General features: G+C 46.3%; 1 protein-coding gene and 1 long non-coding RNA gene across 4 annotated transcripts in view; one reads left to right on the forward strand and one right to left on the reverse strand.

The window, feature by feature from the left end:
• LOC101952433 (putative ferric-chelate reductase 1) overlaps positions 1–25,673 on the reverse strand; it is a 59,379-nt gene that overhangs the window by 32,390 nt on the left and 1,316 nt on the right. For all 3 annotated transcript variants that reach the window (XM_042840623.2, XM_065554278.1, XM_065554276.1), the window contains one exon: positions 9,933–10,019. The gene's annotated coding sequence lies outside the window, so the exon portion shown is untranslated. Of the gene's footprint in view, positions 1–9,932; positions 10,020–25,673 lie in introns of those variants that run through there.
• On the forward strand, positions 19,614–24,944 carry LOC135973027 (uncharacterized). The gene is made up of 3 exons (XR_010589710.1): positions 19,614–19,750; positions 22,202–22,258; positions 24,806–24,944. It is a non-coding gene; the product is annotated as an uncharacterized LOC135973027 (long non-coding RNA).

Genomic DNA, 25,673 nt, shown 5'->3' on the forward strand with positions numbered 1-25,673 from the left:
GTTATCCACACTCCTACCCAAAGGAAGACTATGAGCCCTTTGGGGATTTCTGGGACATTGGACAGTGTCATCTCAGCAGAGACCAGAAACCCAGAAGCCTGAGGAGAGAGTCATAGTTAGGCTACCAAGAGACAGCCTAACTCCACATTTGAATCCAGACCAGAGAACCACAAAGACACTCTTACGATTCTTAGGCCTGGTCTACACTAGGAGGTTATGTCGAATTTAGCAGCGTTAACTCGAATTAACCCTGCACCCGTCCACACAACGAAGCTATTTATTTTGACATAGAGGTCTCTTTAAATCGATTTCTGTACTCCTCCCCGACGAGGGGAGTAGCGCTAAATTTGACATGGCCATGTCGAATTAGGGTAGGTGTGGATGGAATTCGACGCTAATAGCTCCGGGAGCTATCCCTCAGTGCACCTCTCTGTTGACGCTCTGGACAGCAGTCCAAGCTCGGATGCTCTGACCAGCCACCAGCCACACAGGAAAAGCCCTGGGAAAATTTGAATTCCTTTTCCTGTCTGGCCAGTTTGAATCTCATTTCCTGTTTGGACATCGTGGCGAGCTCAGCAGCACTGGCAACGATGCAGAGCTCTCCAGGAGAGGTGACCATGCAATCGCAGAATAGAAAGAGGGTCCCAGCATGGACTGATAGGGAAGGCTTGGATCTGATCGCTGTGTGGGGCGATGAGTCCGTGACGATGGGGTATTGTCGACGGCCGCTTCCTCGGAGATGTTCGCGGATGGGGAAGATGAGGAAGGAGATGAGGAGGATGAGGCAGTCGACAGCGCTTTCAATGCTGATTTCCCCGACAGCCAGGATCTCTTCATCACCCTCTCGGAGATCCCCTTCCAACCCTCCCAAGGCAGTAACCTGGACCGTGAATCAGGGGAAACATCAGTAGGTAAGTGTTTTAAACATTTATTTTGAACAGAATAGGAATGGTATCTTAACAATGGGTTTTTCATGATTAGTTTGCCCTAGGCGCTTTAGGTTTTAGTCCTTGCCAGTGCAGCTACTGGAAAATTCTGTCAATATGTCCGGGGATAGAGCAGAAATCCTCCTGGGACATCTCCACAAAGCTCTCCTGGAGGTATTGTGAAAGCCTTTGCATCAGGTTCCTGGGGAGAGCGGCCTTATTGCGTCCTCCATGGTAGGAAACTTTTCCGCGCCAGGCTAGCAGCAAGTACTCTGGGATCATTGCCTCGCAAAGCATGGTGGCATATGGCCCTGGTGTTTGCTGGCATTCACACAGCATGCGGTCTTTCTCTGTCTCTGAAATCCTCATCAAAGTGATATCACTCATGGTGACCTGCTTTGAATTAGGGGAATGTTAGTATTGGGACTGATTGCCTGTTCCTTTACATAACTGTAACCGGCGGTTTACAGCCACACGGTGGAGGCGGGACAGGGGCAGCATGCAGGGATCTTTCCCGGGACAGCCGCGAGGGGGGTGGGACAGGGGCAGAGTTCATGCTGGCCGGATTGCCAGCAGCAGTAACTGGCCAACGCTAGGAGCATTGCTTGGAACGTGAAAGGAGGGCACTGCTATAAATTAAGCTTTAAGTAGCCAAATGTCTACGGCTTACCATGTCCGCCTGCTAGCCGAATTCTGTTGTCCGGCCCCGCTTGTGTGATCTGTACAGCAAGACCCCAGGCACTCAATGGGAAGGCCGCAAATTCGACCTTGTACTGAGTGAGCATGTGATAGGTACTGTGCATGGTCTTGTTCACAGAGAAAGACTATATTCATTGTTTGCAAAACTGTATCTTTGTGAGGAATTCACTCCCTTTTTCCCATCCCACAGCTGCGAGTGTCTCCCGAGCTACCCCGGCATCCCCCTCCCAGAGGCTGGCGCAGATCAGGCGACAAAAGAGAAGGACACGGGACGAGATGTTCTCAGAACTTATGGGCTGCTCCTGAGCTGAGGCGGCACAGCAGACCCAGTGGAGAGAGAACATGTCGCAATTCCAGCGATCACATAGCGAACGGGAGGACAGGTGGTGGCAGGAAGACCAGCAGGCGACTCAAACGCTGCTTGGACTAATGAGGGAGCAAACGGACACGCTCCGGCACCTTGTAGATGTTCTGCAGGACCGGAGGCAGGAGGACAGAGCCCCGCTGCATTCTATCTCTAACCGCCCTCCCCCGCCACAAAGTCCCATCCTCCCCTCACCCAAAGTCCCAAGAAGGAGAGGCGGCAGGGGCCATGAAAACAGTCACTCCACCCCTGCAGACTGCTCAAGTAGCAGAAGGCTCTCATTCCCAAAGATTTGGTAAGTCCTTTCCTTCACTCCAAAAGCACCTCACCCAAGCCCCCGTCCCAGTTTCATCCCCTAACTGTGTAGTTGTTAATAAAAAATACATTTCTGTTAATTACTGTTTCCGTCATGTTCTTTTAGAGGAGAGTGTGTTTGAAGCGGGGGAAGGGGATTGGTAATTGGAGAGGACAGTCACCTTTACCAGGGTACAGACACGGGGGCAGGTTCAGCAGAAGGTCACACACACATTGCAGTCACTAGGCACCCTGGTCAATCTGGGAGGTGGTTTTCATGTTCTGTGGCGGGGGGCTATGTGAGTTTGTGGCGGGGGAGGGCAGTTACAGATCTTATGCAGCAGTCCTTAGCCTGGATGACAGAGCCATGCAGCAGGGGATCTGTAACTGCCCTCCCCCGCCACAAAGTCACATAGCCCCCACACACAGAGTCCCAAAAAGGAGGGGTGGCAGGCTCCGTTGAAAGAACCAGTCCACCACTGCGGACCGCTCTAGGAGCAGGAGCCTGTCATTCCTCATGTTTAGAAGCGTCCTTTCCATCACTACACCCGCTCCCCACCACAGTCTGCGTCCCAGTTTCAACACTTTACCATGAAATCCTTAATAAAGAAAACGGTGTTAATGAACAAAGTTTCATTTATTTTATTTTTAAAGGTGTGTTGGAAGGGGGGGAAGGGGTTGGTAACTGGAGAGGATAGTCAACATTAACTGGGTAAAGAAATGGGGGCAGGTTCAGCTTCTGTTTAAACAAACCTAATAGTCACAGGTTACCCTGCTCACTCTGGAACCTAGCTTTCAAAGCTTCCCAGATGCACAGCACGTCCCGCTGGTCTCTTCTAATCGCCCGGCTGTCTGGCTGGGCGTAATCAGCAGCCAGGCGATTTGCCTCAACCTCCCACCCCACCATAAACGTCTTCCCCTTGCACTCACAGAGATTGTGGAGCACACAGCAAGCTGCAATAACAATGGGGATATTGGTTTCGCTGAGATCAGAGTGAGTCAGTAAGCTTCTCCATCTCCCATTCAGACGTCCAAAAGCACACTCCACCACCATTCTGCACTCGCTCAGCCGGTAGTTGAAGAGTTCTTTTTCACTGCCCAGGGCGCCTGTATAGGGCTTCAGGAGCCAGGGCATTAGCAGGTAGGCTGGGTCACCAAGGATCACTATAGGCATCTCCACATCCCCAACAGTTATTTTGTGGTCCAGGAAGTAAATACCTTCAACAGACCAGAGTTCCTGAAAACGCGATTATCATGAACCTTGCCCGGCCATCCGACGTTGATGTTGGTAAAATGTCCCCTATGGTCCACCAGTGCTTGCAGCACCATTGAAAAGTAGCCCTTTCGGTTAATCTACTCGCTGGCCTGGTGGTCCAGTCCCAGGATAGGGATGTGAGTTCCATCTATAGCCCCACCGCAGTTTGGGAATCCCATCGCAGCAAAGCCATCTATGATCACCTGCACGTTTCCCAGGGTCACTACCTTTGAGAGCAGTAGCTCAACGATTGCGTTGGCTACTTGCATCACAGCAACCCCCACGGTAGATTTGCCCACTCCAAATTGGTTCGTGACTGACCGGTAGCTGTCTGGCGTTGCAAGCTTCCAGAGGGCTATGGCCACTCGCTTCTGGACAGTCAGGGCTGCTCGCATCCAGGTGTCCTTGTGCTTCAGGGCAGGGGACAGCAACTCACAAAGTTCCAGGAAAGTTCTCTTACGCATCCGAAAGTTTCGCAGCCACTGTGATTCATCCCAGACCTGCAGCACTATGCGGTCCCACCAGTCCGTGCTTGTTTCCCGGGCCCAGAATCGCCGTTCCACAGCATCAACATGACCCATTGCCACCATGATGTTCATGGCGCGGGGTCCCGTGCTTTGTGAGAGGTCTGTGCCCCTCTCAGACTTAATGTCCTCACCGCGCTGCCGTAGCCTCCTTGCCCGATTTCTCAGCATCTGCCTCTGAAAATGGTGCATGATAAGGTGCTAGGTGTTGACAACGGCCATAACTGCAGCGATGATCGCAGCGAGTTCCATGCTCACAGTGCTGTGGCATCCGCGCTGTCAATCACCAGAAAAGTGCGTGAACTGATTGCCCGCCGGCGCTTTCACGGAGGGAGGGCGGGAGTGAGGGTTGAATGACGACAGTTACCCAAAACCACCCTCGACACATTTTTTGCCCCAGCAGGCATTGGGGGCTCGACCCAGAATTCCAATGGGCAGCGGGGACTGCGGGAACTGTGGGATAGCTGCCAATAGTGTGCTGCTTCCAATGTCGATGCTTGCCCCATTAGTGTGGACTCACAAAGTTGAATTACTGTCCTTAGTGTGAATACACACATTTGACTTTGTAATATCGGTTCCACAAATTCGCTTTAAGTAAAATCGAACTACTCTCATAGTGTAGACGTACCCTTAGTGTGAATACTTTAAGAACACCCTTGTTTGTTTATTTTGATATTGTGTTTTAAGCCATTCTCTGACTTCAGCACTGCACCGCCCAGCAAAGACTGTGCCTAAACTCACTGTTCGCCTAGGCACGTGCTGGGAGAGAGCGCAGGGTGGTGTGTACTGGCTGTGAACATTTGGAGGGATACAGTTTATATATTGTTGTTTTTGTCTTTTATTATCCTGATCCTTGGTTTCCAATGTCCCTTATCCTGAGTGCCCCATATTTAATAATGGCCAGGTACAGTTTTGTTACTTTGGGAATTGTGATAGCTATTTTATGGTTCTGTGCTCTCACTGACACTCCTCTGTATGAGAATATTTACACAAGGGACAGAACCTCTGTGCTGTCTGCACTAGAAGGGGTTTCCTTGCATGGAGGGATCTGGTGCCCTTATAGGTGAACCCAGGACTCATACCCCAGAAAAGAAAAAGGGGAAGGCTGCAGCCAGACTTCAAGGCTGAATTACATATGCTTTTTTCTTTCGGTAATAGTGTATACATATGCAATCATTTAAATTGTAATTATAATTAGGAATAGAAAACTGCTCCTCGGGGGTTGCTCTGTCATTTTCCCCAGGTCAGTACAGCTTTCTTGTTTCATAGTCTTACTGCCCTCTAATTGGAGAGTAACTGATACAATATTTGTGTAAATATAAACATTGTTTTTGTACAGTATCTTCCATTTGACTATGGTTATCCTCTTGGGATCAGCAACAAGTACAAAAGAATAAAAATGTCCTCTCTTCAAGGTCTCTCTATACAGATAGAGAGAAATCTTGTACAGATCTGTCTGATTCTCCCTTAACATCCTAATGTAAAGTTTGGCAACTAGACTTGTCTGCAGTCCTTGTGATCAGCATGACACTCAAGAAGGGAACAACACAAGCACTCAGAGAAGAATGCCAACTTCTGTTTCTTTTGTAGAAAGTTTGGTCATTTTGCAAATCCAGCTGCACAAACTGATTCTGCTTCATATGCCTTCATCACAACAAGATACTAAAATTGGAAGCAGGCATTTAGAGGTTTTGGAACGCATGTTTCCTCATTAAATACAAAGCTGCCTGGTGCACCTGGGAAGCGAGACAGAGGAGGAAATGGATTAATACCCACATCAGCATTTTACTTTGTATGGGACTCTTTGAGTGTAATGGATTCTGTCCAGCAGTAGCAGAGGCTGTGCATTCCTTGGTTGTGAATAAACAACTGCTGAGAGGTGGCAGGATCAGAATGGCACATTGACAGCCCTTCTGAGTTATTTTCTTTTCAGCTCTTCAGTTGATCCAAGTGGAAAGATTACTCTGGCTGCAGGGTATCACAATCCATGCTGAAGTGAGGAATATGTTACTAGAGATTCAGAAGAAGGTTATTCCCTCCATGGCCTCATTGAAGAGGGAAACTATTGCAGAAGATGTTCATAAAACTGAAGCAGAGAAAGGGTGTGTCCACAATCATTCAAGACTGATGGAGGCAGAAATTACATTTGTATTAAATCTGTGACACAGAAGTGTTGATAAATGATTGATTTTTTCTATTTCTCTCCATTTGTATAACATGAGCCAAGGTTACAAAAGGGTATACCCCATTATATGGTACAGGTCAGTATCCACTGACTCCAGTGGCTACCAATATAGTACTAACACTGAGAACCTTTCCTGTGGACATAGGAATAGTCTCTGTGGGATAGTGATCAGAAGGCTGATGGATGTAACACATATGGAGCTCTTGGATCCTAAGACTTTGGCAAACAGTTTTCTGTTTGTAATAACTGAGTCTGATGTGGATTCTGGTAAAATGGTAAGTCTAAGATGGAACCTCTGTCATAGCCACCTGCCTCATTATCCAGGTCATGAGCAAATTCAACAAGTTTAATCATACTTTAACTAGTATGTGACTACTGATATAATTTCTGATTTTGCTTCATAAGCCTTCATCACAATATGAAGGCATATGAAGCAATGTAGTAGACTATAGCAGTGGTTCTCAAAGCCGGTCCGCCACTTGTTCAGGGAAAGCCCCTGACGGGCCGGGCCGGTTTGTTTACCTTCCGCGTCTGCAGGTTCGGCCGATTGCGGCTCCCACTGGCCGCGGTTCATCGCTCCAGGCCAATGGGGGCGGCGGGAAGCGGCGTGGGCCGAGGAATGTGTTGGCCGCTGCTTCCCGCCGCCCACATTGGCCTGGAGCAGCGAACCGCGGCCAGTGGGAGCCGCGACCGGCCGAACCTGCAGACACGGAAGGTAAACAAACCGGCCCGGCCCAGCAGGGGCTTTCCCTGAACAAGTGGCGGACCGGCTTTGAGAACCACTGGTCTATAGTAGTGGTGGGCAACCTGTGGCCCACTAGCCGCATGCAGCCCATCAGGGTAATCTGCTGGCAGGCCAGCAGACAGTTTGTTTACATTTGCATGGCCACCTGCAGTTTACATTTGTGGTACAGGCCGCAGGAATGTGCTGGCTGCCACTTCCCGCAGCTCCCTTTGGCCAGGAACAGCGAACCGCAGCCACTGGGAGCTGCGGGCGGCCGTGCAAATGGAAACAAACTGTCTGGCGGCCTGCCAGTGGATTACCCTAATGGGCCGCAGATTGCCCACCTCTGGTCTATAGTGATCAGAAACTTAAAAGCCTTCTTAGACAAAGGCTTTATCTTCACTGCAGACTTAACTTATGTTCAACAATGGGTTTTCCCCATAACATATTATTCATTCATACATCCACATGCCTCTATCTGTGCCATATGGAAAAGCAGCCCTAAGGCAGACACTGAGATAGCGTATCCTGTGTATTTCTAACTCATGAGATTCCAGTGAAAATGTACAGCCACAGCCAGTCATGGCAATTGATGATGGTCTTCCACTCCCTTCAACAAGTGCCTGGGCAACCATTCCGGTGTACTATCTTGAAATCTACCTGTGCTTTGACCCCTGACCGGAAATAGTCTACTTTCATATGCCTCTGCTCAGCATCCTTAATCCCACACTGCTTACCTGCCTGCAGTTCCTTCAGTTTCACTCATTTCCAGAATGCCTTGTAAGAAGCCCATATATCAATGTGCACCCACCTGGCCAGGGATGGTACCAGAATCTTGGTGCAAAATAGCATCAGCTCATTCCATGCATCCATGTCCACATGATTCCAGTCTGTTGTTGTGATTCTGCTTGTAACTGTAAGCCACTGCCTCCATCTTTTGCAGGCTAAATGCCACCTTTGAAACACCTGCCACCATCTCTTGGAAGCAGTGTCTGCAGAGGCATGCCAAATAAACACTGTCTCCCTGAAAAGCAGCAGCTGTTAGTCCCAATTATTATGGAGAGTGGGCTCCATACCTTCGGCACATAACAATGCATCACCCTGCCAGAGTGGGTCCTGCCAGGAAATGAATTTCCTGGGCCTAGTTCATTTCCTCCCACAGTCCCCAGAGTGGGCAGACAAGATGACCCACAACAGTCATCAGCGATGAGCATCGAGCGATGTAGTGCGTTGTTGCACTGTGAATCACAGGATACACGTCTAGAAAGCTGTATTGCTTGTTACAGCCAGATGCAAGGCCAGTACAAATGCCAAACATGATGGCAGTGTGCTGATATTGACAAAGTGGTCTCAAGGTAGGGGTTAGTTTACCCCTGGTTAGCATGCAGTGAAGACCTAGACAAAGAGGGACAGGGTATCTTTATACAATAGGCTATTTCTGTGGTCCTGTGATGAAACAATGAATGGCTAAGTCATATACAGCAGGGGTTCTCAAACTGGGAGTTAGGGGGTTGCAAGATTATTCCATGGGGGTTCACAAGGTGTCAATCTTCACCCCAAACCTCACTTTGCCTTCAGCATTTATAATAGTGTTAAATATATAAAAAAGTGTTTAATTTATAAGGGGGGGGTGCACTCAGAGACTTGCTATGTGAAAGGGGTCACCAGTAAAAAAGTTTGAGAGCCACTGATATACAGGATTTAACCACTCTTGATTAAAAGGTATCTACTGAGCCTGCAGCTTTACTGGTCAAAATAACAAACCAGAATGGCCTGTTGTAGCTCAGATCATTGGTTCGCTTTCCCCAGCTAACTGGATCATATAGTCAGAGGTAAGATACAAAACAGAACTTGCTTCAAATAATTCACTGCAGGAATTAAGGGCTACCAATGGTACGATAAAAAGAATGTTGATTTAGGTGAGCCAGGCCTGGGTGACCTGGACCCCAAATGTAAGCACTATAAAAACTCAAGGTATTCTAATTTCATTTGTACCATTTGTGTCTTTCAGATATGTTATGATTTGGGTGGTTATACACCCCATTTTATCCGACTAGTCTGGACTATTTGTAGCAAGTATAATCTAATGGAGACAGCCGCTATCCCAGATGTGAAGTGAGACTCTAAGGAACTTCATCTGCTTATTACAGGATTGACTATTAGATGATCCTATCGAGTGGTGACTGTCATGCTCCTGTACCAGATATGGTATAGACCTCAGATGTGTTCGTCATAAGATACTTTAATGCTCTGCCAGGTATAGCTGAGGTTCATTTAAATAAAGTATTTTATACAGTGCCATCTAGTGGCTGAGCAGTATAATATAGGTTTCAGAGTGGTAGCCGTGTTAGTCTGTAACAGCAAAAACAACGAGGAATCCTTGTGGCACCTTAGAGGCTAACAAATTTATTTGGGCATAAGCTTTCGTGGGCTAAAACCCACTTCATCAGACGCATGGAGTGGAAAATACAGTAGGCAGGTATAAATACACAGCATATGAAAAGATGGGAGTTGTCTTACCAAGTGGAGGGTCAGTGCTAACAAGCCAATTCAGTTAAGGTGGAAGTGGGCTACTCTCGACAGTTGACAAGAAGGGGTGAATACCAAGGGAGGAAAAAATCACTTTTGTAGTGCTAATGAGGCCAGTGTAAGCAAGGTGGCCCATTTCAAACAGTTGACAAAAAGGTGTGAGTATCAGCAGGGGGAAATTTGTTTTTGTAGTGACCCATCCAATCTCAGTCTTTATTCAGGCCTAGTTTGATAGTGTCCAGTTTGTAAAAGGAGTGGTCTTCCTGATATTCTGGGACTCCTGGCAATCAGGTTGTCTCCTAACTCTTAGGGTGTTTATACAACCACACTGGTGTTTCAGTCCTGTACCTGCTCAATACACATACAGACAGTTTATATAAATACAAAATGACCAGAGGCATAGACAAAAGTCAACCTAGGGATTTAGCTTACTTGTAATTCCACCTCACTGGCATTGCTGCCTGTGAAAGCACATTCCGTATTTTCATCTGGATACTTACACCACATCATTGAGCAATGCTGGAAAAAAAAAGAAAGGCTGATTTTATTTGGTTAGCATTTAATTAGGATCTAACAACCCATATTAGATCTCCCTGGTGTATCTACAGGAAATTTTCTCAGAAACCATCTCCAGTCATTTTGATTTATGACAGAATGTTCTAATTGAAGGGACATGTGTTCATATACATGGAAATATACACCAAATAAGTTTGAGATATTCTGGATGATTTCAATGGAACTTATCTCCATTATTATTATGTATTTATTATTTGTATTATGATAGTGCCCTAGGAGCTGAAGATGAGAATCCCCCAGTAAACACCTTGTTCTCAGGTTACTGTATTTTATATTACTTAGACTATAAATTGGTAATGTAAAGGTCTATGCATAAAGGGAAAAATAGGTTACAAATTCCTTAACCTTATTCTACCAAACTCCTCTCATGTGTTTAGTGTATGTATAGGGGTATCTATTACCACTAATACCAGTACCACATGAGAGATGGTACCTTCCATAGCTCCCCACAACATTCCCTACTCTCTGCACATTTATGCCTGGCTGGCTACAGGCCTGGACTTGATCTACATGTGGAGGCACTTTACATGTCTGCCTCTCCACCCATGTCACTATCATGCATACTATGGTTCGGTGACAAAGCTTCTACACTTTGATCTGAAGTTTCTTAATAGGCCTAAATATCTTAGCTTTAATTTTTTTGTCACACTCTCAGTAAAACACATGCATGAGTTTAGATGATGATTCACCCAGACCAACCTACATAAGAAAACCAGCCTTAAGAGCCTTAACAGCCTTCTTTTGAAAAAAATCTTTTGAGTCATTGGAAGAATCCTGATCCTCTTTGCCCAAATTAGTGGATACAAGATATTGCAGCATTAATTATGGAGAAAATTACACTGTCTTGAAATGATGATCTTGACTGATATTATTTTTCATGTGGGACCATTTCAAAAAGATGTAGAATCTATTGACCACCTGCTATTCCCTGTACCCTGCGAGCTAGTTAAACCTATTCCCCTTGTCTCTAAAATCTTCGTAACACTTATCTGCTTTCCTTTTCATTTGCACTTTTTTCTTAATATTAATCACTTCTTTACTCTCTCTTTTTTACTTTTTCTTTTAAAAGACTATGTGCATTTAATTGAATTATGTACAAGTAAGTTTATTTATGAAGAGGTTATGGAAAAGACACAAACAAATAATGCTGTACATTAAATGGCCACATGATGGCATCAGACACCAGGAAAACAGGATACGCTTCTCCACTTCATAATGGCTGAATATGAACATATTTTCTTTTTGAATCACCAGTATTGAAAGACAACAGCTAAGGAACACACACAATAGCTTCTTAGCAAGATGGTCACAAATTGCTTAACAAGTTTTATATCTTAACTTCCCTCCTCAGTATTACCTCTGCCAAGTCTGCTAGATGCAGTGAGAGATTGTATACAGTATATTCAAACATATATACACAGAAATTAATTTTCCACTCATATTCCAACTGTGTTATATGACCCAGACATAATCTGCACATTCTGTAAAGCTTTCACTGTTGCAAAGTATTAGCATAGACATTATGGACCCCGGCACATAGATTAAAAGAGACCTATATCTTTAGAGACTTCTTTCTATCCAGATAATTACACATACCCATTAAAATAATATTAGTAATATTGTAAAGTCAAGCACTTAAAAATTAGGAAATGCCAAAATTAGGGTTGCCTAGGTAACCTTAATTCTGCCCCTCGTGCACAGCATTATGATACAATCATTAATCACATGCTATTTCTTCCATAGGACCTCTGCCCCATTCAGTGCACAGAATGGGCAATGCTCACGTAATGAGCAGCTATTCAATATTTTCTTTTATCCTCATTGTCCAGTGTGTGACCCTATGCCTTATTTACTGCACACTATTCAAACCCTGCTCTGAAAACAAAATTATTAATTTTCCTCATGGGCTTTCCTATGGCACTCATCATTATGGTATCTGAGTTATTCACAAACATTAATTAACCACTAATTTGGGGTGCCCAATTTAGGATGTCAAGGACCTGATTTTCCAGAGTACTTAGCATTATAATAGCACTTTATATATACTCAAGCACTATTTCCATTCACTTCAGTTGCAGCTATGAGTGCTCAGCACTCCTACAAATCAGATCCTAGGGTCTCAAGTTGGGCACCCAGAAACTGATGAACACAAATTAGTGACCACTTATGAAAAGTTTATTTAAGTGACTTGCCCAGCATCACATAGGAACTCTGTGACAGAAGCAGAGATTGAATCAGATTCTCCAGGGCAACTTCTACTGTCTTAACCATAAGACCCTCCTTTCTCTTCCTATAATCCCCTGCCTCCTTCCTTACCCACCCTCCAACTTCTGCAACAAATGAAGTAAGGGTCCTACAGAGAGCAGCCTCCTTCACTACAGAAGCCTGATTCATCTCAAAGGAGGTCTATCCTGTATACTGAATGAGGCAGGGATCCTGTGGAAAAAAACCTCAGTGATCACATAATTAAAGACTGTATCATAATGCACATACACAATGGGGGGGGGGGGGCAACCTTAATTCTAGCATTTCCTGACTTTTCGGAGCTTGACTTTGAACCTTAATAATGTTCTTTAGTTTTCGTGTAATTTCCTATGTTTTTAAAAAAGAAAACTAAAAAAACAGAAATTCCATCATGTGGCATTATATTGACACTCACATGGTTCATCAGCAGGGTTAGAACCTTGAGAGCCACTGCACAGACCTCTGCTGCTTTAGCTAATGGAGTAGCTGATAGCAATAGTAGGTTGTCATCCTCCAGGTGTACCAACAAAAGAAGGGGGTGAGACATATGCTGTGACAGTGTGTTTTACAGAGAATTGCTGACAGCAGAGGAATGGTGAGACTCAGGAGTTTTGGGTTCCATTCCGGGATCAAGAATAGTGTACTTTTGTGTGCACAGATGCTTTTGCCCCTTTCCCCCAACCTTGACCCCTTCTCCCCATCCTGTTTCTGTCCCAGTCCCGTCCCTTACCCACATCTAGCTCCTTCTCCCACTCCCATTCTCCTTGCCTACTTGAGTCCCAGTCTCCTTTCCTCAGGCTTCTCATCCCAGTTTCATTCTCCTTACACAACTAGGCCTAGTCTCCCACTACAGACTTGCTGTCCAAGTCCCAATCTCTCCACCTCCCTGAATCCCAGTCTCTCCTCCTCCTCACACCCAATAATAATCTCCTTTCCCTGCCAGTCCCAGTTTCTCCCTCCCAGACCCTCAGCCGATTTGTCTCTCTCCCTCCACTGGCTCCCAGTCCCAGTCCTCAGGCTCCTCCTCCATCCCTCTCCCTGGCTCCTTGTCCCAGTCTCTTTGCCCCCAAACCTGATTTCCTTGTGAGATCTGTCTGTCTCTCTCCCCGAGCCCCATTCCCTTCCCACTAAATCCTAGTTCCAGCCTTCTTGTCCAGCCTGTCCCAGTCTCCCTACTCCCTGGAGCTCCACATCCAATCTAGGTCCTCCCAACCAACTGGCTCCCACTCCCCCCATTTCCCTCACCAGCTTCCAGCCCCAGATTTCCCTTTCATGACTCCCATACCCAGTCTCCTTGCTCAACCAATCCCAGTCTCCCTTCCCTCCAGGATCCCAGTCCCACTTTCCTTGCCCAGCCAATACCATTCTCCCCTTCCAACTCCTAAACACAGTTTCTCTGCCCCTCCCAGTCCCAGCCTCACCAGACTCCTTTGTCTCAATCTCTTTTCCTTCCCCCGTCCGGCTCTTGTCTCCTCTACATTTGAGTCAGGAGGCTTTCTCCTTCTTATGGGTGTCTGCAGTGGGAGGGAAGGTTCATTGAAAGCACAGGAGAGACCAGCTCCTGCTCTCAGTTCTGATGCCCAACCCCACCCCAGCCTGGAGCCGTCATTACAGAGAAAGTCCAGCTTTGCCCATATAGGCCTAGGTTGAAGTATGCTCAGTTGCTCTGCAGACAAGGCACATGCGCAGTCCTGTCACATGTGGGAGCTGTGATGGGATGAGAGCATGCTCGGTTGCTCTGTGTGGATGGTCACATATCCAGGCAGAGTTCCTCTGGGCAGCATCTGCTGGCTCTAGGGTGACCAGACGTCCCAATTTTATCGGGACTGTCCTGATATTTCCTTGTTTGTCCCGCGTCCCGACCGACGTGCGGTCGGGACACTGGACAAACAAGGAAATGCCCCAGAGCCTAGAGCCTGGAAGTACTCGCACCCCCCCCCCCGCCCCGACTCCGCCCCCTCCTCCCCCGATTGGCTCCCTCCCCAAATCCCCGCCTCTTCCCCGGACTCACCATTCCTCCTCCCTCCACAAGCGCTGGAGGGAGGCCCGGGAGATGCAGGGGAAGCGCGGGGCCGGGGTGAGTAACAGTCCGGCCTGGCCCCGAGCAGGCAGGACTCAGTTGGGTGGTTGGGAGAGGAGGGGGGCGACCCGCGGGGCCAGGCGGCGGCTGTTGTTGTCCCCCCGGGCAGCGGGACTCGGGAGCAGCCGCTGCTGCAGCTCCCACTGCCGCGGGGGAGGAAGCGGCCATGGCGCTCCGCGGCTGCGGCGCCTCCAAACCCCCCGAGCCGGGGCCTGCTGCAGGGACCCAGCAGCGCGTACGCTGGGCCCAGCCCCTGGCCAGTCGCGTCTGGGCTGCTGCCCAGCTGGTGCTATCCCGCGGCGGCCCCGGGGCGGAGGCATCGGCAGCCCAGCCCCGTTCGTTCCCCTGCGGGACGGGGGGGCTGGGGCCTGCTGCCCCCACTCCGGGGCCGCCGCGGGATAGCACCAGCTGGGCAGCAGCCCAGACGCTGGCCAGGGGCTGGGCGCAGCGTACGCGCTGCTGGGTCCCCGCAGCAGGCCCCGGCTCGGGGGGTTCGGGGGCGCCAGAGCTGCAGCCGCGGAGCGCCATGGCCACTTCCTCCCCCCGCGGCAGTGGGAGCTGCAGCAGCGGCTGCTCCCGAGTCCCGCTGGCCGGGGGTGAGAACAGCCACCGCCTGGCCCCACGGGCCGCCCCCCTCCTCGCCCTACCACCCAACTGAGTCCTGCCTGCAAGGGACCAGGCCGGACTGTTACTCACCCCGGCCCCGCGCTTCCCCTGAGTCTCCCGGGCCTCCCTCCAGCGCTTGCGGAGGAAGGTTTTTTTTTTTTGGCCCCGCCTCCCCCTCCCCCCGCGTCCCGATATTTGTCTTGGGTGATCTGGTCACCCTAGCTGGCTCCCTAGACACCTTTCAGGAGCAGTGGGCGCTGTCTGGAGTTCTCTGCTCAGTGTCCCCCTCCGGATCCCTTATTATGTCCCTATGACCTCCATGCCCGCTCCTGTTTATATTCATTTGTTGTCCCCGCATACAGTTGAACCCTGGGTTCAGTGGCTTCTCTCTTTACGCTGGGGGAGGGGCCTTCAGCTTGCGCCTGGCCCCCCTTCCCAGGATTCAGTAGGTGCTCTGTGAGGATGATGCATGTCAGTCAGGTCAGCCCTAGGAGCTGTGAGAGGCTCAAGCATTCTTGGTCATTCTGTGCAGATGTTGGTTGCACAGTTTGGTCACCACTAGGAGCTGTAAAAGGCTCAAGCACGCTCAGTGAGGATAGGATCTACAGCAATTTTAACGGTTAAAACCAAGTCTCCGTTGAGCATACGTGAACTAAAAAGTTTCAAAGGCTTATAAATTGGCCAAATTTGGGTGGATTGTCTCCAGGATAGCAAAAGGTATATCCCGAACACAAAGGCCACCCAACTGCCAAATTTCAAGCTCCTGCTCCAAAATATGGGGCACTAGAGCATTTCAAAAAAAGTCTCAAGAATTTTTTAACATGATTTTAATATATTTTTCCCCAATCTTGTTCTCGGAAATAGCTGAATACTTTTGGGGGGAGGGGGGAGAGATATTAGACTGAGGCAGACACACAGCATAAGAAATTTCAGTCCAAATAGTTAAAGTTTGGCAAAGTTATGAGCAACTGAAAACAGGGTCTTATAATGGGAAGTGTCGGGCAACCTTAATAATAGGTGGTGCTACCAGGCCAAACTATAATTATATGTGCCATCACTGTTGTATCTTTGCATTTGAAATGCCCAGTAAAGTTTGAGAAGAGAGTTAACACATAACTAAGATCATCTGGCAATCAACAATTGAGGACCAGTTTCTCAAAAATACTCATAAGGGCAAGTTATTTAAGATAAGTGCATAAAAAAATTGGAGTTTCTACGCCAAGCCATTCCTGGGACGTGAAGTTCTAACAAATGTTAGACCACAGTAACAAAAACCTTCCATATTTCAAATGCACCTCACCCCAATTCACTGCAAATTTAGCAATGTCAGTTCTTTTAAGGCGTGATACCACAAGGGATTTGTTTTGAGGAAGTCAGATGAGGAAGAGATCAAAATTGAGTTTATAATTTAAAGCTAGTTACATTCTTAACGATGTACACCCTACTGTCCCACCACAACATATGCAATGTCCCATTTTTGGCACTCTGTATATAGACTGTTCAAAATATTAGGATCTGAATTCTGCCTGCATTGACACCCTGTACAACCTCATTGACTTCAGTAAGGCAGAATGTCATATATCAGGGCAGATTTTGCCCCTACCTGAACATGTTGTACTTTTTGGTGAACAATCATGTGTTCATAGGATAGAATAGCAGCAGGACTATTCAATTATTTAGCTTGTGAATTCCATTAAGAGCTACACGGATGAAATTAAAGAATCTTTTATTTTTATTGGCCATTTCTTTCACTATGTTTTGACCATAAATTGGCTCAGTGATCTGAAGGCTCTTGTAGAAATGTGATGGCAAAGCTACAAGAACCACTGGCATATTTTCAACATTTCTTTTTGAGAAAGAAGTTCAGATGGCTAAAGCACAGTTCAGTGTAGTGAAATAATACCTGAGTTCCTTCCGAAACAGGGCTTTTAAAAAAATCTCAAGGACTGGCATATCTGACAAGTATGCATAGGAACCAAAAGAGCAGAAATTATGGGAGAGGCCCTGAACATGAACATACCATATTTCACTTTGTAAGTGAAAACAGGTGCTGTATGATATGTAAATAAGAGAGAAAACAGGATTTTTTTTTTCATTTTTACACTTTTTCATTAAATTAAGCTGTGCAGGTAAGAATGTTATGGATAAATTTTAAAAGCTCTTTTTGCCATCCCATCACATTCCCCTAAGAATATTCATAGCAAAATTAGTCAAACTGATGCTGTTAGCTGAAGCTCAAACAAATACGTCTTCAGCAACTGTGCTGAAAATTATAATAATTATACTTAGCATTTAACTAGTTCATTACATGACCAAAGCTGAACAACCATAACCTAATTAAATTCCCAACTTCCTTGTGAAGTAATTATTGTCATCCAGATTGTATAAAGAGAAACTGAAGCAAACAGATAGCATGACTTGCCCAAAGCCACACAAATAGTGGCAGAGCTGGGATTAGAAAAAGTCTCTTTGATCCAAATGTTTTTAACAATGTAAGGTTCAGATTTCAAAGGTCAAAGAGCTATTGTCAGGTGGCCAGAGTAAAAGGCACTTACTTGTATTAGCATACCATCAGCCAGGCTCCAGATCTCTACATATCATCTGATAACTCACCTAAATGTATGCAGTGTTGTTGTAGCTCACCTAAATGGCTTTTTAACTCCTTCAAACCATGACTCCTTGCCTACATTATTAAATGTGCCTATCTGGCTCTTTCAGTTTACCTGGCTGTTTAGAAGGAAGCTGAAGATCTTTGTGACTCTTTTAGAACAATATAGGCTAGAGGGGATAACAAGATACAATGTCTGTCTAATGAGGGTAGTGTTTGGTTTCAGCCACTGCACTGCTGGAATCTAACCCATTATTTTGTAAAGTGATTGGAAGCAACTCAAGTATGAAGGTGCTGTATCAAGCTTAACTCTGTTCTATGGAGAGGGCCACTTCTGTTTCACTGTACTTTAGATAAATACTGAAATTCTTTTTAAACTAGTTTCAAAAAGGCAAATTAAATGCCTATTTCCTGAAATAGCAAATCCCATATTAAATGTTGTGAGTGTGATGGAGTGTATTCCTCACATTGGCCATGAGAGGGTACCTTAGGCCAGACAGGCCTAATTAACCAATTAAGTTGGGGAGAGATATAGGTTACATAGGGTTACCATTCGTCCGGATTTACCCGGACATGTCCTCCTTTTGTGTGCTAAAAATAGCGTCCGGGGGGAATTTGTGAAGCACTCACAATGTCCGGGATTTCCCCCTCCCCCGGCTGGGAGGGCTGCAGGAAAGTCCCGGGCTGGATTCCGGAGCAGCTTCCTCCTCCCACCCCCCCCTCCCTGCATTCTGAGCCGGCCGGCAGCTCCTGCTCCTGCAGCCCGCTCCGGCAACCCTGTGCAGGGCCAGGGACCGGGTTTTGTGTTTTGCAGGGGAGCTCAGCCATGTGTCCGGCTGGCACAGAGCCCAACACCCTGTTCTGAGCAGCAGGAGAAGGGACAGGGAGGTTCTGGGGGGGCTTTTGGAGGGGAGTGGAGAAAGTTTTGGGCAGTCAGGGTACAGGTAGGGGGTAGGGTCCTGGGGGGCAGTTGGGGGGGGGTCTTAGGAAGGGGCAGTTAGGGGACAAGGAACAGGGAGTCTTAGGTAGGGGGTGGGGTTCTGGAGGGCAGTTAGGAGCAGGGGTCCCAGGAGGGGGCAGTCTGGGGACAAGGAGCGGGGGGTAGGGGGCTGGGAGTTCTGGGGGGGAGCTGTCAGGGGGCAGGAGTGGGGAGAGGGATCGGAGCAGTCAGGGGACAGGGAGCAGAGGGGTTTAGATGGGTTGGGAGTTCTGGGGGGGCTGTCAGGGGGCAGGAGTGTGGAGAGGGATCGGAGCAGTCAGGGGACAGGGAGCAGAGGGGTTTAGATGGGTTGGGAGTTCTGGGGGGGCTGTCAGGGGGCAGGAGTGTGGAGAGGGATCGGAGCAGTCAGGGGACAGGGAGCAGAGGGGTTTAGATGTGTTGGGAGTTCTGGGGGGGGCTGTCAGGGGGTGGGGAGTGGTTGGATGGGGCGTGGGAGTCCCAGGGGTCTGTCTGGGGGTGGGGGGGTGGATAATGGTTGGGGCAGTCAGGGGACAAGAGGCAAGGAGGCTTAGATAGGGAGTGGAGTCCCGGGGGGCAGTTAGGGGCAGGGGTCCCAGGAGGGGGCAGTCAGGGGACAAGGAACCGGGGGAGGGTTGGGGGTTCTGGGGGGGCGGGAAGTGGGAGGGGCAGGGGCGGGGCTAGGGCGGGGCTCCTCCCGTCCTCTTTTTTGCTTGCTGAAATATGGTAACCCTAGGTTACAAAGAGGCCACTAATTAGAAACAGGCTCAGCTGCACAGGAACAGACAGTGCCTGTATAAAGCCCAGGAGCCACCAGTAGTTGGGGTTGTAGGGGAGGTGTCTATAGCCTTTTCCTAAGAGATAGGTGAGTAGACTGACAAACCCAGAAAGGCAAGGCAGCAAGTTATGTAGGAAGATACCTAAGCAAATGCTAAGATAGTACAGGCCTTGGCCCTATGTTATCGGGATCCTGGGCAGGAACCCACTGTAAAGGATGGTTCTGTGTTTCCCCAGCCAGCCCCTGGGTAGTGGCACAGGTATCAGCCAGGTAGCTGGTCCAGAAGGACTGTGGTTCCTCTGGAATGGAGGAACTTAGTGATCTGGCCAGAGGACTGAGACATGAACTGGAAGCTGCTGTTGCTCTGTGAGTAAAAGAGACTGCAGGCTGAGAGAAAAAGGTATGTTGAGAGAGTGCTGTGGAGGGTACTGTACCTGGAAGAACTAATCTCCAGGATGGCTAATAGGAGGTGCAATGAATGGTGAGGGAACCCTGTCACAGTGGGGAAACTGTTTTAAAACCAAAGGTCTTTCTACCTACAGTAAATGCAGAGTACTTTTTGAAAACACAAAATGTAATAGAGAAATCTATTACTAAAGTACCTATGTTTGTGACTACTGCAGGCCAGGTGCCAACTTGTACCAAGGTCCCCATGTCCCAACCAGACCTGGACAGATTCTAACTATGTGTCTATCTGGCTCACTTGTGGGTTGATATGGGTAGGACCAGTATAAGAATTCTACAGAAGTGTTTAGGCTTGCTTGAGTTGCTGCATTAATTAATCAATCTTTCTTGGCATATTGCATTACAATACAGAAAATCAATATCTGAGCAATTGCATTGTGAACCTCTGACTGCCTGAATCACCATACAGGAGAGGGACATTAGTCTGAAGAGCTGCTCACCTACAGAAATGGTCCCTTCTGAATGAGGAGACCCATGAATACTAGATGAGCTATACTGGATCTCACAAGTAGAAACCATCAGCAAAAGGACTAAAGACTTATTGTTCTGCTCTGCTTCCTGTGGAGAGGAGCCATGCAAATAAACTCCTCCATCAGCTGAATGTGCAGCTTGGCACACAAGGCAAGGGGGGGGAGGGATAAAAACCCCAAACCAAAGGGAATAAGGCTCTCTATGCTGCCTGGACTCAGGATATGTGGGGAGGGGGGATGTTTCTAGGCATAAGCAAGAGATCTCCAGATGCTTAGGCTAGGTTAGCCTTAAAGGATAATTGGAGTTTGCTGATTATAGAAGCCTACATTACCTTTGGAAACACAAAATTGTATCTTATGCGTGTCTGTTTTCTGGCTTTACTCTTGTAAATAACTCTCTAATTTCCTTTTCCTATTTAATAAATCTTCATGTAGCTTATTTATAGGATTGGCAACAAGCTTTGTCTTGGGTGTGAGACCTAAAACATAATTGACCTGGGGTGAGTGACTGATCCTTTAGGATTAGAAGTAACCTGAGTATTGCTGTGAAGCTTGGTGTAAAGGGTCATCCATCACAGAGATGCATTCACCTGGGTAGCAAGATAGACTGGAGTATGTGTTAAGGCAACTCAGGAGTTTGCATTTGGTGCAGCTGGTTGGTGAAATCTAAGTTGAGACCTCCCAACCAATTTAGGGATACTGCCCTGACTTTTAACAGTTTACCCAAAGGTTGGTAGTCCTGCTCTGCTCGCCATTGGGAGCATCACACTCAGACACTGTTTTCAAGCAGTAGACAAAATTGTATAGTTTTCTGCACTCAAGTCAAAGCACTTTTTTCCTCCTAGAACTTAAGCATGTGTAAGATGTTCATTGTTTTCTCAACCCAGGGTGAGAAATTGGGCACATGTTAAATTACACCAAGCAAGGACTCAAATGTGCCTTGTACATCAGAGCCAACATTACTGGGTTGGGCTAAGGAATAGGCGGGATGGTGGGGAGGAGTGGCGCATCTTATCATCCTTCTGGACCCATGGAGATTCCTAGGTAAAGGTAAGATTACTTTAGGGGTGTTACAGGGAACAGTAGCCACATAGAAAACTGGCCTCCCTTCCCTGGCATGCAGCTACTCTGAGCTGCAGAGTCTCACCTCCTACTCTCCCCCTCCCCCCAATGTGAGGGGGAACTCTTCTTGAATATTATCTCCCTGAAGTGCATTCCCCTCTCTCAAAATATGTGAGAGGGTCATGAGGCTATTTGTTTGGATAAGCATAATGCAGGAGCAAAAGGAATCCTGGGAAGGGGGGCCAGGAGCAAAAGGACTCTGACATGTCCAGTGTGTGTAAATGAGGAGAGAGATTCATTAGCTGGGGTAATGAGCTTAGAGTCTGGTCCAAAACCCCAGAAGTCAGTGGGAGTCTTTCGATCAACTTCAACAGGTTTAAGATCAGGCTCGGAGTTTAATCAGATGACCTTAAATACATGGTGACACAACTGCAAGCATGTTAATCATGCATTGATGTCTGTGATAAACCTCTAACAAGGTAATGAAAGACTTTTTTTACACCTGGCATCACACAGCTTAAAGAACTATAAAAAGGTGCTCTTGGGTTACACAATGTTCAGAGAGGAAGCCATGAGACAGGAGGTTCAGGTGACTTTATTTGTTCTGCACACACAAGAGAAAATCTGCCATAGCATAAAACCCTCTGTCTTGCATACATGCAGACAGGTACATATGAGAGAGAGAGTGTGCGCAATGGGATTTTGATATGGTAGCTTTTGTATAACCAATGTGCTGTAACTAAAAGATCCAGCCTAGTTAGCTAAACTTTTCACAATGTTAACTACTTTTTATATTCAGCTTAATTTTTATTTTCCCTTTATTTTGTATACTAAATAAGCTTGATTTCTTTCAGATTAGAAGTGTTGACTGCAATGCTAAGGGATAATCACAGCAGAGATGAACAGTGAAGGTACTATAGTCTAGTAAAGTACTATAGTCTGCTCAATAAAGGCAAAGAAAACTTTGCAACATTGGGGGGGGGCAGGGGGGAGAAGAGTCTCAAACAAGTCATGTGTGTATGGGGCATGCAGAAGCTGGTATGGGGGACACCAGAAGAAACTAATCTCTTGGTTGGTAAAGTATGTTGAGAGATTATCCTGTAGATGCTGTGCAAGGTTTAAAGGGAATATGTCTTAACACAGATTAACTAGCAGCACGTATCAAAAGAAAATCAAATTACCTGCCATTTGAGTCTACATCAACCTCTACATAAACGCCACAAAAGGACTTGATTTCGGCCTAAGTGTCCAGGTAACCTGGACACTTAAGGCCAAATGTCTTTAGATACAAGCATGCAAAGGAGATTTTTCTAATAGCCTAAGGCAGTGGCTCTCAAGCAGGAGTACGTAGTTTTATAACAGGCTACATAAAAAGCACTAGCAAAGTCACTAAAACTAAAATTTCATGTTGACAATGACTTATTTATATTGCTCTGTATACTATGCAGTGAAATATAAGTACAGTATTTATATTACCATTTAGAATATGGTAAATGAAAAAGTAAGCAAGTTTTCAGTAACAAGTGCTGAGATTCTTGTGTTTTCGTGTCTGGTGTAAGTAGTTTTTAAGTGAGGAGTCTTGTATGTAAGACATATCATACAAACCCAAACAAAGAGTTCCTTCCCTAAAGATCTGACCATTGCAAATATAAGATGAGATAACAGCCTGCTAGGGATACACAGAGAAAAGAGACCGTATTTGTTGGCATGATTGTGGTTTCAACACTCCAGCATCATAACAGTTGTAGGCATCATGGGAAAGTTTTAAGGGGGGATTTGAAAGAGAACAACAAAGTGGCTTTTCACATTATTGGGAATACCTCCCAAACATGAAGGGCAGCAGGGGAGAGCACACAAATGCTTGTTTTGGAAAACTTAATAAGTGGGCGATCATAGAATATCAGGGTTGGAAGGGACCTCAGGAGGTCATCTAGTCCAACCCCCTGCTTAAAGCAGGACCAATTCCCAACTAAATTATCCCAGCCAGGACTTTTTCAAGCCTGACCTTAAAAACTCCTAAGGAAGGAGGTTCCACCACCTCCCTAGGTAACCCATTCCAGTGCTTTACCACCCTCCTAGTGAATTTTTTTTCCCTAATATCCAACCTAAACCTCCCTCACTGCAACTTGAGACCGTTACTCCTTGTTCGGTCATCTGGTACCACTGAGAACAGTCTAGATCCAGTCTCTATGGAACCCCCTTTCAGGTAGTTGAAAGCTGCTATCATATCCCCCCTCATTCTTCTCTTCTGCAGACTAAATAATCCCAGTTCCCTCAGCCTTTCCTGATAAATCATGTGCTCTGGAACCCTAATCATTTTTGTTGCCCTCTGCTGGACTTTCCAATTTTTCCACATCCTCTTTGTAGTGTGGGGCCCAAAACTGGACACAGTACTCCAGATGAGGCTTCACCAATGCTGAATAGAGGAGAATGATCATGTCCTGTGATCTGCAGACAATGCCCCTAATTATACAGCCCAAAATGCCATTAGCCTTCTTGGTAACAAGGGCACACTGACTTGTATCCAGCTTCCTGGCCACTGTAACCCCTAGGTCCTCTTCTGCAGAACTTCTGCCTACCCACTCAGTCGGTCCCTAGTCTGTAGCAGTGCATAGTATTCTTCTGTCCTAAGTGCAGGACTCTGCACTTGTCCTTGTTGAACCTCATCAGGTTTCTTTTTCTGATGGAGAATTGCATCATGAGCCAATCAGAAGCACAAGTCAACCTCTCTATACTGAAGAACTGATAGGTAGGATGGGGATAGGTCAAAAATTAATTCAAGTAGCTTATGTTTGATATGGTAGAGAAGAGGGAGCTAGTGGACAGATGCAAATAGGGGTGTGAAATGGTCAAAGCAATTGCTCAGAAGAATGATCTTCGCAGCAGCATTCTGAATGTGTATGAGCAGGGCAAGATCATATTTGTTGAGGCCAGAGAGATGTCCAAGCTCTCAGCTTGTGTCTTGATTACTGCAACAAGAGTTTTAGTTGTGTAGATGGATAGGAAAGACCTTCTCTTATAGATGCAATGCAAAAAGAATCTGCATGATTTAGACATAACCTGGATATGAGAACTTGCAGAGGTCTGTGCTAATGATGATGCCCAGGTTATGGGCCTGAGTGACAATCATGATGCTCATGTTGGGGTAGCTGGGAGGTTGGGTGGTGTGTGTGTAAATTTTTTTTTTTTTGTGAGCACTGTTTTAGCCACATTGAGCTTGAGCTGACTATTAGACATGCACCAGATGACATCAGAGACAGGTCAAGATTTTATAGTCCTAAACCCCGTACAGGCTTGGAAAAATCTTCCCCAGCAATTCCTGTTGACTTCTAATGTGCGAAAAAGTGTACCCAAGGGAAGAATCTGGTTTGGTATTCAAGTAAGATTACAAGCACTGGAATCTTGCATTAAGTAACTCCACACTTTTATATTTGGATTTTATTTTAAATGTATTACAGATGTGGACTATAGGGCCAATCCTGCAAAATGGATTTTGGAATTTGAGGCTGGTCATCACCTTTCAGAAGATGCTTGTTATTTTGCAGAATCAGACCCACAAGGACTTTTGCTGTATGTCCAGTAAGGGCTAGCTGCTTTGCCTTCTATCATTCACTGAACATGTGCTAGATGAAGAGGGTAGTTTCTTGATCAGTATCTTTCCAGATGCTGTATTACTGAGGTGTTGGTTTTTTTTTTCAATTTGAAAAGTATTGAAATGTTATCTGCTTATGTCCTAATCCTCCTTTAGGATTCAAAATATTTCTCCTATAGTCTTGTATGATTTCCTTCTGCTCTTTTGGGGGTGCTTATGTATGGAAAAAAGTTGTTTTAATGGTGGTTTTATAGAGAACAAAATCTTTAAAATTCATAAATTTGAAAGCTTAATTTTTTGAAAAATATTAAACATGGTATATAAAGTTAAGAGGAGTCTTGGTGAACTTTACTAGAAAGTAATATATAATTTTTAACTTAATAGGATACTAGTCTTTTTAGCTTGTTACAAAAATAAACATTTGAATAGTGGAATTAAAAATGCTTATTTACACTATTTTTAGAATTCATTCACATATCTTCCCAACAAGGGTGACCAGATGTCCTGATTTTATAGGGACAGTCCTGACTTTTGGGCCTTTTTCTTATATAGGCTCCTATTACTGCCCCCGCCCCATCCCAATTTTTCACATTTGTCTGGTCACCCTACTCCCAACACACAAACCTTTACTTTCCTGTAGTGGTGAAAGCATTCAGACACAACTCTAACTGCTTTTAATTACTACAAGAACAGTTGCTTCTCTGCTGCTTTGTGTGCTCTGTGAGGTACACTCT

This window comes from Chrysemys picta, chromosome 8 (assembly GCF_011386835.1).
Source record: "Chrysemys picta bellii isolate R12L10 chromosome 8, ASM1138683v2, whole genome shotgun sequence".
Taxonomy (NCBI): Eukaryota; Metazoa; Chordata; order Testudines; family Emydidae; genus Chrysemys; species Chrysemys picta.